Source organism: Protopterus annectens, chromosome 2.part1 (assembly GCF_019279795.1).
Source record: "Protopterus annectens isolate FY-2018-M chromosome 2.part1, PAN1.0, whole genome shotgun sequence".
Taxonomy (NCBI): domain Eukaryota; kingdom Metazoa; phylum Chordata; order Ceratodontiformes; family Protopteridae; genus Protopterus; species Protopterus annectens.
In genome coordinates this window covers 1,988,667,106-1,988,682,105 of record NC_056729.1, presented here as the reverse complement: position 1 = coordinate 1,988,682,105, position 15,000 = coordinate 1,988,667,106, and positions in this window count along the sequence as shown.

The window sequence follows — 15,000 nt, the reverse complement described above, 5'->3', positions numbered from 1 at the left end:
CTTCTACTACATGAAGTTTGTTCCCTGTATTTGAGGAAAAAGAGTTGTGCCCACATTCTTGGCATTAAGCCAAATATATAAAATTCCACCAAGAGTTTGCATTCTGTATGTTCTCTGTATGATTTTCATGGATATCAGGGTACGGCTGGGGTTTAGAGAAGTGCAGTTTGGAAACATGAATACTGTATCCATTTCTTTTATTGGCAGATTATGTTATCCTCTTGGCCTCAAGTGACTATGATCTATGGTGTTCAGTGGAGCAGTTTGATGATGAATTTAAAGTAAATGGGTTGAGAAATAGTTTCAAAATCAGAGGGCATGGTTGTTTCATAGATAAAAGCAAATTGGTCTCTACAGGTGAGGAGGAGCAGCTACCTCAAGTGAAGGATTTCAAGTATTTTGGTGTCTGCTCAAGCATGAGGGAAGGCACAGGAAAATTAAAAGATTGGCCAATGTATGCACAGTATTCGCAGTACTGCAGGCATTGTACTGGTCCATGGTCTTGAAGCAGGAATTGAGTTCAAGGGTGACTCTCTCACTTTACTAGCCAATCTACCTCCTTATCCTTAACTATGATTACAATCTTTGAGTGGTGTCAAAAAGGTTGCAATCATAGCTATAAGCTACAGAAATAATGTTCCTTTGACTTTGAAAGTTTTGCTGGGCTTACTCATTATGACAGAAGTGAGGAGCTCAGCAATCCAGGGGGATCTCTGAGTAGAACCATTGTACTATCCAGTTGAGAGGAGCTTGTAGTGGTGATTTGTGCACTCAGTGAGTATGCCCCCTGAATGCCTCCTGTAAGACGCATATCAAATGCAGCCCTCAGAAAACCCCTGGGATACGCTAGGAAGAGCTGGAGACCATTGGTCTTGTCTGTCTTGTTCAGTTGGCTACAACTACAGTCTTCACTAGGACCAGCAGTTTTGAAACTGGATGGATGGAAGAAATATGTCACTTTGTTGCTACAGTATATTACAGCATCATTAGTGACAGCATAATATTGTGCAAATTGTTCAGAAATAAAAGCATTCAAAAGTGGTGACAACATACATTAAAAGTATAACTGATATGATACAATCAGTAACAATAAGTAAAGCATGACGTGGAAGATATTACAGTGGTTCATACTAAAGGGAGGAAGACAGTGGTGGTAGGTTGTTAGTCATTACAGATATAAACACCTACCTGTTAGCAAAAGTAAAGCTGGTAGTAATGTTTCTGTGGTTGAACAAGAGCGAGTTCCTAGAAACCTGGATAAAGAAGGAGAAGGCCGAAGACTAAAGAAAAGTATGCATCCTAGGTACACAGAGTAACTGACAGGTGGTAAATCAAATGTGCCAGGAATAGTGTTGAAAGACAGAAGGCATACGACTAGAAGAAGAGTTTATTTTCTGATAATATTTTTAAAGATAAGCAAAACATATAGTCAGTATGCTTCACAGGTAACAAGTGCAATACAGACTACAGCTGACAGTACTGAGTTACCTCTGGGGTGGAAGAACAAAGCAAATATTTCAATATCCATTGGTCAAATAATGCAGTCAAGACTGAATAGAAAAGGGCAATCCATAACATACAAGTGACAAAAATTCCCTTAAGTAGGGCAAGAGGGCTGCAAGGGTAAGTGTAAAAGTCACTTTATAGACATCATTCTTTGCAATTGCTGTTTTTTTCAAACATTTGTCATAAATCACTCAAAGAGAACATTGTAAAGCATACTTAGGTTTCTGTAGGAAGTAAAGTAAATACCAGGATCATTTAGGTTCATAGATTAGTACTAGGCTAACTGCCCTTGCAAGCCATTTTAAGCCTAGCCAATTATCCCTTGTGAGACTTGAACCCTGCACCTTGTATTTGTAAGGCAAATATCTTAACCATTAGGCCACCCTCCCAATCTCTCTCCAAATCATTAGTTACTAGCAATGGAAAAGAACACTAGCATATTTTAGAAATAGAGCCAAACTAAATATGGTTGATTTGTAACAGTAAGAGATTGTTGCAATTTTTTAACTATTTATGGAGCTAAGCGGAGTAAGATACAGGTGGTACCTCACAATTCAACCACCTCGCAACAACCGTTTCACAATTCAACCTCGCTTTTGGCCACCCAGGCATCCCGCAATTCAACTGCTGTCTCGCAATTCAACCCGGAAAGGAGGCTGGAAAGTTGTTCAGTTTCCTGTTGTCATTATGTTGTTTATGTAGTGCAGTTGTTTCTTTTAAGTGCTGCGAAGAAGTGAAGAAACGGGGCCAAAGAAGAATGAAAAGAAGAGAAATACTGGCAGGAAAAATAAATAGCTGAGCATTGAAAAGTAAAAAGAAATCATAGATAAAATTGAGAGGAGGAAAACAGGATGAATAGCAGAGCAGTATGGTGTGCCTGGGTCTACCATCTCAACATTTTGGAAAAATAGAGACAGCAACATGGGTGGTAAGGTGCCCAAAGGAGCAACAAAGGTTTTAAACAAACAGAAAAACAATTCATGAAGATATGGTAAGATGCTTCTTGTTTGGATCCAGGAGACCCAGATGAAGGGAGATTCAGTTATTCAGACCATGATCTGTAAGAAAGCTAAGCTCATCTTTGAAGACCTACAAAAAAAAAACTCCATGAAGTAGTTCACAGCAAACAGAGGAATTTAAAGCAAGAAGGGAATGGTTCCACGGATTTAAAAAAAGAAGTGACATCCATAGTGTTCTGAAACAAGGACAGGCAGCTAGTGCTGACAAAGAAGGTACACAGAAATTTGTGAAGGAATTTGAAGAATTGGTATAGAGAGAAGGCTATCTGCCAGAACAGATTTTTAATTGTGATGAAACAGTGCTTTTCTGGAAGAGATTGCCAAGTAGGACTTACATAACCCAAGAAGAAGCTAGGATTCCAAGTCACAGGCCCGTGAAAGGTATGCTCACACTCCTCCTGGCAGCAAACGCCAGTGGAGACTTCAGGCTATAGCCTCTGCTGATGTATCACTCAGAAAACCCAAGATGCTTTGGAAAAACAGATTATAAAATCAAAACTCCCTGTAATGTGGAAATCAACCACCAAAGTTTGGGTAGACCAGTCAGTTTTCAAGGAGTGGATTTTGGAGGAGTTTGCTTCTTAAGCCCATTTTGAAGAAGAGGAGATTATTTAAATAATGTCACATTACTTAGTGTAGATGTATATGTTTTTGTATTTTCATATTTATTTGTTTTTTATATTTTTGTTTTTACCATTGTACAGAGAATGTGTTTATACTCCTGTATGGCATCTTTATATTACTAGTAGTGGATTAAGTAGTTAATTGTTAGGCTTCTATTGGTTACACCCATTTGAGTGTATTTAAGTAGTGTGTATCTTTGTAGTTTTTATCTGGTCTGATGAAGCTAAAGCAGTGAAAGCGCTTACCTGTCGACTACAATAAAGGAGCTCTGTTTTTTACTATTATTATTGCCTTTTATTTGATGTCCCTCCAGTGACAGTTACTCGAGAAGACTACAGTATATATTTTGTGGACTTTGAACCTTGGTAAACGCATATTTTGTGGACTTTGTATCTTGGTAAACGCCTGTTTCCTTCCTTTGCTCATTGACATTTTCTTTATACTTCGTTTGACTTTATTATTTTTTGAGCAATGGAGGATTTATCTCCTGGTGGCCACCTTGTTGCTATTTTCTTTATCTTATTGTTTCTGGTGGTTTTCCGAGGGAACATGGCTTTTGAAAATTCACCCTCCATTGAATTGGATTACCATCTTGTTATTAATATCTCTAATCAGCTGAAAGGGGTTGCCGCTCCCTTTTCTGAGAGGTTTTCGTTATACCTGAAGAAAGAGAGGAACTGTTTGTGGCAGCTTGATGTTCCGGCTAGCGGTGATGATGTGGTGAGTGAGACTGGCGATATGGAGTTCCTTCAAACAACGATGGAGAGTATCGAGCATGATTTCTTGAAACTAAAGCATATGCAGGCACAACGCCTGCATTTTGAACTTTGTTTGGAGAAGAAAGTCGTCCCTCGTGGCCTGCGTGTGTTGAATATGCCGACGCAAGGGGCTTTGCATCCTGATTTATTAATCCGATGGCAGAAGCTCAATTTAGAGGTAAGCGCAAGCTATATGCGTCTTTTGAATGACTATTTTTTACCTGAAGAAGAAAAATTAAGGTAATCTTTGTGTGTGAGGCATGAAGAACTTTTGAGAGACTATAAAGTGAAAATTTTTAACCCACTTTTTGAGAGCCTTTTAGATAGCGTTGCAGTTTTTGAACGCAAACTGATTTTTCATAAAAAAAACAAGTTGTTGCGAGACATCAATGATTTCAAAGCGGGCCATGTCATTATGTGGCCACATACAGGTCAGAATGCCATGGGACATGTTAAAGCTAATAATTTGTCTGCCAAGACCAATTCAACTGAGACTGTTGTTCCTGGGATACGGATGTCAGAACCTTTAGAATCAATTTCTACTAGGATTTTGAATGAGAATGTGGACAGTGCAGCGACTGAGAATGGCACCCATGCCAGTACTGTTATTCATGGGGATGTTCAGTCATCCAATGAGATTTGTGTTGTGAATCGTACTGTAGTTAATGGTGGCTGTTTATTGAATGAGGGTATACCCACTGCTAATTTTCAGCCTGGTTTACCATCTATTGTGGTTGGAAATTGTCTAGATAGACCTATCACCTCTAATTTGCATCCAAATGTTGTTATTGAATGTCCTGGTCAGACTGGTGACCCTGGGCAGGTAGTTAGACCTAAGTGGCGGGGCACAGTCCTAACAGACATAGAATCGCTGAATACTCACAGAGATAGCAACCTGGGAGACCTTCCTTTTCCTCTACCTGTTCGTTCAGAGCGAGGGGGAGGAAATACCAGGTCGGCGAGCAGAGGCCGCCAAAAAAGGAAGTTATCAGACGAACGGAGTCAACATCAAACCCTAAAAAAGATGTGGGGGAGGACTCCAACTCATTGATTTACAATATTTCTACTTATGAGTTGACCCCGTTTGAGCGCAGTGTTTTGAACAAGGGCCTTAGTTTTATTCCAACTAATAGGAGTAAACTTGCAGATACCATATTGGATTTGAGAGTATTTTGTCGTAACATTATGTTACGTTTATTTTATGGTGATTCGAGTAACCTTTCATCTATCTCTAGAGATGTTCACCCTTTTTATAACTTTAGAAAACCTAGTTGTTTTGTTCCCACTAATCATCCTTTAGTTGAGGCTTACTCAAAGCTAACTGAAGATGATATTTATAGTTATTATGACACATGTAGCACTGGTTCTATGTCCTATAGAAATAACATGACCTTTAATGAAAGGCAGGCTTTGACTATCTTACAGTCCAATAACCAGATAGTTATTCGCCCTGCAGATAAGGGTGGCTTGATTGTGATCATGGGTAGGTCACATTATGAGCGCTCCATGAATAGCATGCTTAGTGATGCAGATTTCTATGAAAAAATCACTGTTAATGATGTACATAGAATTGTGTCTAGTGTGAACAGCTGTATTTCTGATGTTTTTTCAAACCATCTTATTACAGAAGGTGTTTTGTCTTTTCTGGAGGTGTCTAATCCTTTAGTACCCCTTATACAGGGATTACCTAAGGTTCATAAAAATCCCTTTGATCCACCAATGAGACCGACAGTAGCTGGGGGTGGCTGGGTTACGGAACCTTTCTCTTTGTTTGTAGAGAAGTTCTTGAGACCCGTTGTGAACCTGAACTCTGTTGTCCTTAGGGACTCCAAACAGTTTTTATTGGATCTTTATCAGTGTCTTTCATCAGTTGGTGACATTGAAAATGTTATTTTGGTCACTTTTGACATTCAGTCATTATTTACTATGGTCCCAAATGATCTTGGGGTTGAATATGTACATCAATATCTCATTTTACACAGTGAATACAGTATAGTTCAGATTGATTTGATTTGTTTATTTTTGGAACTTGTGTTAGATAATAATGTTTTTATTTATGGGAATGATTTATATAGTCAGAAACATGGCGTAGCTATGGGCACTTCTTGTGCCAATAGCTACGCCAATATGTTTCTGGCACATTGGGAAAACAACGTCTTGTTCCCTACTTCTGATTTTAAGAGGCATGTTTTGTTTTATCGATTTTTCGTTGACAATTTGTTTTTGTTATGGAATGGTTCCGTGGACAGTTTACTTGTATTTTATGAGATGGTCAGTAGTTTGACAGACTGCCTTAACTTTACTTTTACTTGGTCATTTACACACGTGGAGTTCTTGGATTTATATATTGATAAATTACCGGGCAATATTATTAACACCGGGGTTCATAGGAAAACCTGTCATAGGAATGCTTTCTTGTTTAGATCTGGTATGCACCCTAGCTACATTTTTAAGAATCTGATTAGGGGTCAAGGGATTAGCGCCTCCAGGTTGAATCCAACTGCAACTGGGTTTTTACAGGAGGTTGATAGTCTGAGACATAAATTATTGGCACGTGGCTATACTTTATCTGAAATAGATTCACAATGGGCTGATTTGGAACAGTTAAGGTCTGATATAGCAGATTCTTACTTTGGACCAGCAATGGATTTTAATGATGTTAGGAAACAACATTCCGATAACTGTGCGGTGAAGGTTCCCTTGTTTTATACTAGTGATCATGGTAAGGTTACCGAATCGTTTAAACATCATTGGGGTGTTCTACAAGTAGATCCTGATATCACCAGGATCGTAGGTGAGAAACCTGCCTTCAGGTTTAGGAATTGCAAGAATTTGAAGAGATTATTGTGTTATGATAGGAATGTGAATTCTATGTCTGTATCCTTTGGTTCTACACAACCCTGCAATGGTTGTAATTGTTGTATGTATATTAATACATCTCCTGTCTTTGCACATCCTGATTTACATAAAGAATTTGAGTTCCATGCCCATGCAGACTGTAAAACTGCCCATGTGATTTATTTAGCAGAATGTTCCCTCTGTCACTCGTTCTATGTTGGTAAAACTAACAGAACTTTACGTGACAGAATGAGGGAACACTTGTATCACATTAAGAAAGGTTCCTTACATAATGCTTTATCTAAACGTTTTAGAGTTTGATATTTCTCATACTTTCAGTTTTAGGGTTGTTGAGATGATCCAGCCCAGTGTTAGGGGGGGGTGACATTTACACACATACTGAGTATGGAGAAGCCCGATGGATTATTATGCTCCGTGCAGATCGGGGCAAGGGCCTCTATTAAGCCCATTTTAAAGAAGAGGAGACTATTTAAATAATGTCACATTACTTAGTATAGATGTATATGTTTTTGTATTTTCATATTTATTTGTTTTTTATATTTTTGTTTTTACCATTGTACAGAGAATGTGTTTATACTCCTGTATGGCATCTTTATATTACTAGTAGTGGATTAAGTAGTTAATTGTTAGGCTTCTATTGGTTACACCCATTTGAGTGTATTTAAATAGTGTGTATCTTTGTAGTTGTTATCTGGTCTGATGAAGCTAAAGCAGTGAAAGCGCTTACCTGTCGACTACAATAAAGGAGCTCTGTTTTTTACTATTATTATTGCCTTTTATTTGATGTCCCTCCAGTGACAGTTACTCGAGAAGACTACAGTATATATTTTGTGGACTTTGAACCTTGGTAAACGTATATTTTGTGGACTTTGTATCTTGGTAAATGCCTGTTTCCTTCCTTTGCTCATTGACATTTTCTTTATACTATGTTTTAATTTTGTTTGGGCAAGGAATTAATTAAACCATTTTCCATACGTTTGTATGGGAAATGGTGTCTCATAATTCAGCTGCTTCGCAATTCAACTGCCGCTCTGGAATGGACTACGGTTGAATTATGAGGTACTATCTGTATAAGAAAGTGTGACTTTTGAAAGGCATGTCTATAGATAACCATACTACACCTGCATGTAAAAGAGTTTTGCAAAAGCAGACAGAAGAGGAAATGCCATTGATAAACAATACAGAAAGTCATACACCCTGAATATGGACTTAGGAAACCCCAACATGGTCAGGAATTGAAGTGGAGAAAGTATTGTTAAATTTTATACATTGAGTATGGTTTGAAAACTCACATTTAAAAAATAAATAGCCCCAGTAAGAAAACTTAATTTATAGCAGATTTAATATCTTTGGTAAAGATGATACAGCATTTAGGCTTCAACTTTGAGTGGATGAATGGCAATTCACATTAGCTCTTACTCCCCAAACCCAACTCCCTGAACAAAAACTACCTAAATGCACTGTTTTCAATGTTTTTTGTAGGGGACAAGCCCCTTTGCACCACTAATGTGTTAGATTCTTCCGCCATGCCCCCTAAATAATATAATCAACTCTATGGTTGCATTGTAAGGGGAAAAGGGGCAAACACTGGGAAATAGCACTTAGCGCCTGAACACTTTCCCAGCATTGTCTCTAAGTAGAGATGTCGGTATTGTTGGGGAACTGAGTTCTGGGGAAATGAGCTCAGGGAGTCGTGATTCAATGAAGAGTACTGCAACCCAGCATTTAGCGTGTTGTAGTCTTTCATATAATATAGTCACATAATTAAGAGTGGAAATGCTATAAAAGTAGGCAGTGAGAGATGAGATTATATCAGATTGTTTAACTAGATTACCAGATATGAACAGCTTGGCAGTGGACATAACAGTCAAGTAGCAGTTTGGAGTTACTTTTTTATGAGACAGAGTTAATATGTTCAGACTTTCAAATGTCAGGGATGGTACCTACTTATAAGCAAAGAATGAAGCAGTCTCAGGGCAAAAAAAGATTGAAGCAAAAAGTTTGAGTATCTTGCATAAGACGAGACCACAGTTTATTTTATGTAACATTTGTTTAAAGGGAAAGTCCGACTTGGTACAAAGCCAATTTTTAGCAGAGGCCAGGGGAGAAACATTCCAGATGTGTGCCTTTGTAATGTTGGAGGAAACCAGAACACTTGAAGGAAATCCACACAAATGCAGGAAGGATGTGCAGACTGCACAGAAGGCACCCCAGCCGAGAATCAAACAGGAGAACCTCTTGCTGTGAAGCAACAATGCTACCGCTGCACCACTGTGCTGTTCATCTGCAGTGTTGTGTACATTACATTATTCAATTAAAAATTAAGATTGAAAAGCCAGGATTTTTCTTCTTGAGACAAATCCTTTAATGATTTGTGTTACTTGTGCATGATTACTGTACCCATTTTTTGATTAAAATGGAAAGCTGTCATTCTATTTTTCTGAACATTATTTCTGTGTTGCCCTTTACATTTAAGGATTATGTTGCAATGCAAAATGTGTGCAGAGTAAGGAAGATAATGCATGCCTATATATATATGTGTGTGTGTGTGTGTGTGTGTGTGTGTGTGTGTGTGTGTGTGTGTGTGTGTGTATATATATATATATATATATATATATATATATATATATATATATATATATATATATATATTTATGGTTTACTATTAAAATGTGGAAAATCTAAATTGTCCACCTTTTGATCGAACCAGTTTACCAGAATTGGTAATAACTAATTACCAAAATTTTGGAAATGGTAACACAGCATCGACATTTAAATATTAGAAGTTCCAATGTCGAACATCCATGTTACCCATAATGTTTTTACAGGGGGGGCAAGCCCCCCTGCGCCCTCCACACCCCCTGCATATTATATATCCCAACTCTTAGATCACACTACAGTGAAAAAAGGGTACATTTCCTGATCCCCACTGTAGTGCAATCTGTTATCAGAATGTCAGTTCTACATTATCGAATGCACACTACCATTAGCTAATGTGGATCCAAATATTTTCCGGATCGGCATTTCAAAAAATTGAAAACAGCTTTTCAACCTTTCCAGCTTTGCGTAAGTGCCAACCTAAATTTTGATTGTTCATAGGTTCATCGGAGTGTACTAGGCTAATGGCCCTGGAGCCTTTACAAACTGGCATCATGCCACTCGACGTTAGTCCCAAGTGGCTCTATCAAGTACAGCCACTGGAGTGATCCCTGGGGTGAACTTTCTATTTCCCATCCCCTCATCAAGATTTCTCTTGAAGAGGGCCATTGAGGTGCTCTGCTTGACATGTATGGGAAGTCTATTCCAGAGCATGGGCAGTCTCTGGGTTATGAACCTGTCCCTCTAGCATGTTCTGTTGATTGTGGTAATGAGGTTGAGGTCTCTGGAGTGTGTGGTGCAGAGGGATTGGGATTTCTTTAGATGTAGCATTTCTAACAGAGCTGGGTCAGACATGGCTTTTTAAGTCAAGCAGAGATCGCCTCTTAGTAGATGATATGAGACAGAGAATAGCTGGAGTTTTCTGAGTCTGTCCGTGTAGGACGTGTGTTTAACTTCTAGGATCCTCTTCATGAGGTACGTTTGTGGCCTTTCCAGCTGTTGCATGCGTCTAGTGAGGTACATGACAAATGGGGCATTATACTCGATGATTGGCCTAATGAGGGAAGAGTAGAGTGAGATAATGACCTCTTTCTTCCTAGATGCAAAACCCTTGGTAATGAGAAGTGCCACATAGAAGGACTTTCTGACCACAGTGGCAATGTGGTCATCGTAGGAGAGGTTGCTGTTAACCTGTGTCCCCAGATTTTTTATAACGCCTTCAGTGTTCAGTGGGCTCCCATTGATGTGGTAATTATTGGTAACTGAGTTCTTCCCAAAGGGGATGATGACACATTTTTTGGCATTAAGCTTAAGGCCATGGTTTTGACACCAGTCATTGGTCTCAATGAGGCCTTTCTGTAGGATGTCTACATCACTGGGGGAGTTAATAATGGTTCCCAGCTTGCAGTCATCTGTGAACTTGGTCAGCCAGAGTCCTTCCACATTGGCCTGGACTTCTGAGAAGTAGATGCCAAACAGGAGAGAACCCAGAACTTATCCCTGTGGGACTCCACTCATGACTGGTCAGCAGTCTGACTTGGAGTCCCCTACTTTCCCACTGTGGGTTTTATCTGTGAGCCAATTTGCAACCCACCTAGTGATATATGGTGAGTTTATCAATAATTCCTGAGTGGGGAATGGTATTAAAGGCCTTGGTCAGATTAAGGTAGGCTGTATGAACTGCCTTGCCCTCATCCACAGCTCTGGTGACTGACTCAAAGAAGTCAACCAGGTTGGGCAGGAATGATCTACTTTTCACAAAACCAAATTGTGTGGGATCTAGTGTTTGGAGTTTTCCTATATCCTTGTTAATTAGGTCCATGACAATGCACTCCATAGCCTTACATATCAGACTTGTCAGGATAATGGGGCGATAATTCCTAGGGTCTGTAGTCACTCCCCCTTTATGGAGAGGGATGGCTGTAGCAGTAGGCCATTTGGTAGGGACAAAACCTGAGGTGAGGCTGTGATTGAGCAGGGCACACAGATGTGGTGCCATTTCATTTTGTAGTTCATGTAGAACACATCCAGAGATATTGTCGGCTCCCATGGAAGCTGTATTCTTGGCCTTGGACAATGCAGCTTTAACCTGTGCTGCAGTAATGCTGGGTGCCTGGCATTCCTCCAGTATTGTGATTAGTCCTTTAGGGAGGGAGAGAGGCATAAAGTTGGCACTGAATCTGTTGGCCAGTATATTGGCAATATCTGTTGGCTCAGTATAGGAGGTACCATTGTGCAGTAGCTCAGAGCAAATCTGTGTATTCCCGTGGAGATTCTTGATATATATATATATATATATATATATATATATATATATATATATATATATATGTATGTATATACTTTTCCTACTAAGGTTGTTAGAGATCTTTTCTTTGATCATCTATTCACCATCAACACCAGGGGCCAGATTCAGGAAGCCTCCGTGTAAGAGTTATAACTCTTACACGGAGGCTGCAGTTAAACGGTGTGATGTCAGCATGTCATGCATATGCATGAGGTGCATGAGGCATGCTGAATCACACTAGTAACTCTTACACGGTCCGTATAAGAGAGTAGGGGGCGTGTCTGTAGGCTAAGCCCTGCAAGCGGACACGCCCCCGGAAGACTAGAATGGCTGAAAGTAAACAGCCACGAGAGAGGCCATGGAAATGTGAATAAACACACTACACAACACATGCCCCCACAGACCATCAGTGTATAAAGTGAAGAGATGTTATAAAATTAAATTAAAACCTTTTTTTTTTTTAAACCCCGTAAATGTTTGCTACTGTGTGCGCTCGTGTGCGCGGGTGTGCTACTAGCACAATTGCAGTTAGCAGTCAGTGGAAAAGGATATAAGAACTAAATATGCAAAGTAAGCCAAGAAGTAATAGCTTAGCGGTAGAGTTGCCGGCCTAAGAGTAGGCAGGCAGGGTTCGAGCCCCCACAACAACCTTTTTTTTGTAAATAAGCACTAAAACGCCCCCTGACAGTATTGTACAAATGTAAAAGTATTCCCTTTTGTAAAATGCAATGAAATGGAGCATATACTTTGAAGTAACACAAGAATAAAAATAGTCAGAAATGTACTCATAGCTAAGCTGCTGTGAGACAGACTGCCCGTAGCTGAGTAGTGTTTAAAAAGCTGCAAACTGCGTGCCCGTTGCTAAGCACCGGTTTGACAGGCTGAAACTGTTTGCAACTAGCTATGCTAAGCTGAACATGTGTGTCACTAGCCAATTAAGGGTTACCCTAGCACACACCGTTTGCGCGACACTCCCACAAGCTAACTGCCAGTGCGCATGCGTTACCTCCGCGCAAACGAGTGCAGACCTGCTTTTAAGTGCTTAAAAGTGCTTTTGGCATGTTTGATTGACAGGTCTCAACTCATATCTGTCAGGAAAATCAAAAATCAGTTGTCAGATTCGAACCCAGGATACCATGCACTAGAGTCAAGGTACTAAACCACTAAGCCATGACAGCAATACCTAGAAATGCAGAAATAGCATATATATGGGATAAAATCCAGAATGGAGCATGATAAAGTATTTTCAGTGAAGTAGATACAATTCCAAAACGGCCATTCAGAGAAATGTGCGGGAAAAGCGGCATATATAAGCCCCATAGGCGGGAATACACAGTAGAAACGATTGTAGAACAGACCTGCAGTCAGAATGAGTGGAGTAGGTGAGGGACGTTGCTTTCGAGCACAGCGTTGGGGATTTGAGGAGTCCAGATACATGGTCTGGCTCCTTGTCCATCATCACGAGGCCCAACTCATGCAGGGCCAGGTCAAATGGGGAGCGTATAGGGCAGAGGCATGGGACCAGTTGGCTCGTGATCTGACCAGTGCTACTGGCATTCCACGCACTGGTGAGCAGGTCCGTCACCACCATGCGGACCTGAAGCGACGCAAGGAAGACCAGTTGACCGAATGGATCCAGGAGGCCCGGGATATGCCCAACGCCCCACTACTGAGTAAGTTACATTTTGCTTATGTATGTAAGGATTTCAACTGGCTGATACCATGGAGATGTGTAGTCCAATATTACTTCTTTCGTATTACAGCTGCAGGTGTCCGCTCTGCGAACCGCGAGATGTATGGCCATAGGCTGGTGCGGCTGCGCCACCATGCAGGTTAGTAACCCCACCCATTACTTGGAAATAAATATTGTACTGTAGCATGTATCAGAACACTGCAGTGTATTGATTAAAAGTAATATAATGTGCAAGCAGGAATTGTAAGTCTGCAGGTATGGCTGCAACAAGTTCATCAGTATGCAAGTGTAACTGGAAATATAATTGATAGAATTAAACAGTGCTGTAATACAGATGTCCCACCATGAATTAAATATAGTGTAACCTGCAGTAGTCCCAAGAGTACAGCTTTAGAATCTGAGGTAGTCATATGTGAGATATATCCCCTGTTGAAATGCTGAATCATGACAGAAGTGAGGCTGTTGGAAAGTGTTTGAATCACCACCAGTCTAACATGTGAACAAAGCCTAGAAGTACCAACCTGAACTGTGAAGTTGCAGGATGTGTGAGAGTGACAGAAAGGGTCATGTATGAATAAATAAAGTAGTAATAACCCCTGAATATAGTAGTCCCAGTGTGTTTCTACAGAACTAAATGCATGTGGGAAGTACATCTTAATATCCCAAACTGATTTCAGTGTGTCAGAATCTGGAATGTAGGCCAAAGTCTGTATGGTGATCACAGTATACAATTTGCAGATAGAATGAATGATTATCTGACAGACTAAACAGCCATAGTTGTCCCCTGTCCTGTCATCAAAGTGTAGCAGGATGATGTATCTGATCAGATTAAAAATAAGTAGGATAGTGATGTATAGCTAACAGGTGTAGCATGACAGTCAAATAAAGATTATTTGAAACATCAGCCTCAACTTAATTGTGTACCTATTACAAATGTAAATCAATGTGTAACATATGAATGTGTCATCTCTGTCTATCTCCACCCAACCCTATAATTCCATATAACAACACCCACTAAATAATGGTATGTGAACATTTCATTAATCATGGACATTTGTCCGTTTCAAAAATATATGCATGCCTGTTTGTGCATGTGCCCTGTTCATACCTGCAAATTTGATTGCCTGTTGCCATTAATCAACCCTGCATGTTGTTTGACTGTGTATTTCTGTTCAAATAATGCATGTGATATTGATATGCCCCATGTTCAATGGTGTTAATATCTGGGTGTTTGTTTGATGGGAATACCAATGCATGCTGTTACAACTAATCTGAATGGAATAAAATGCCACTAACCCAAACTAACATAACTACTCACAAACCTAGAACGCCTGGGAAGGCAGGTCCCAGCGGACCCACCTCTCCCACCTCAGCTGGCGACTGCACCTGGCACTAGTGCCCAGGCGGACCCCCTCCGGTGGCCCTGTGCCACCTTCGGGTGGAAGCGCTGCAGGGATGGGGCTCGTCCCCTCTGCAAGTGTGGCCGGAGGGGTTCGCCCACTCACCCTCCAAGGTGTTCGGTCGGTGGTGCGAAGGAGATCCAAGACTCTGTTCTTGGGCCCCTCACGCCAGCTCGAGGCTCGTGTGGCACAGCTAACGGCCCCGGCCGTTGCCCCCTACATAGCCCCAGCACAGCCCGTCCTGGGCTGTGAAGGA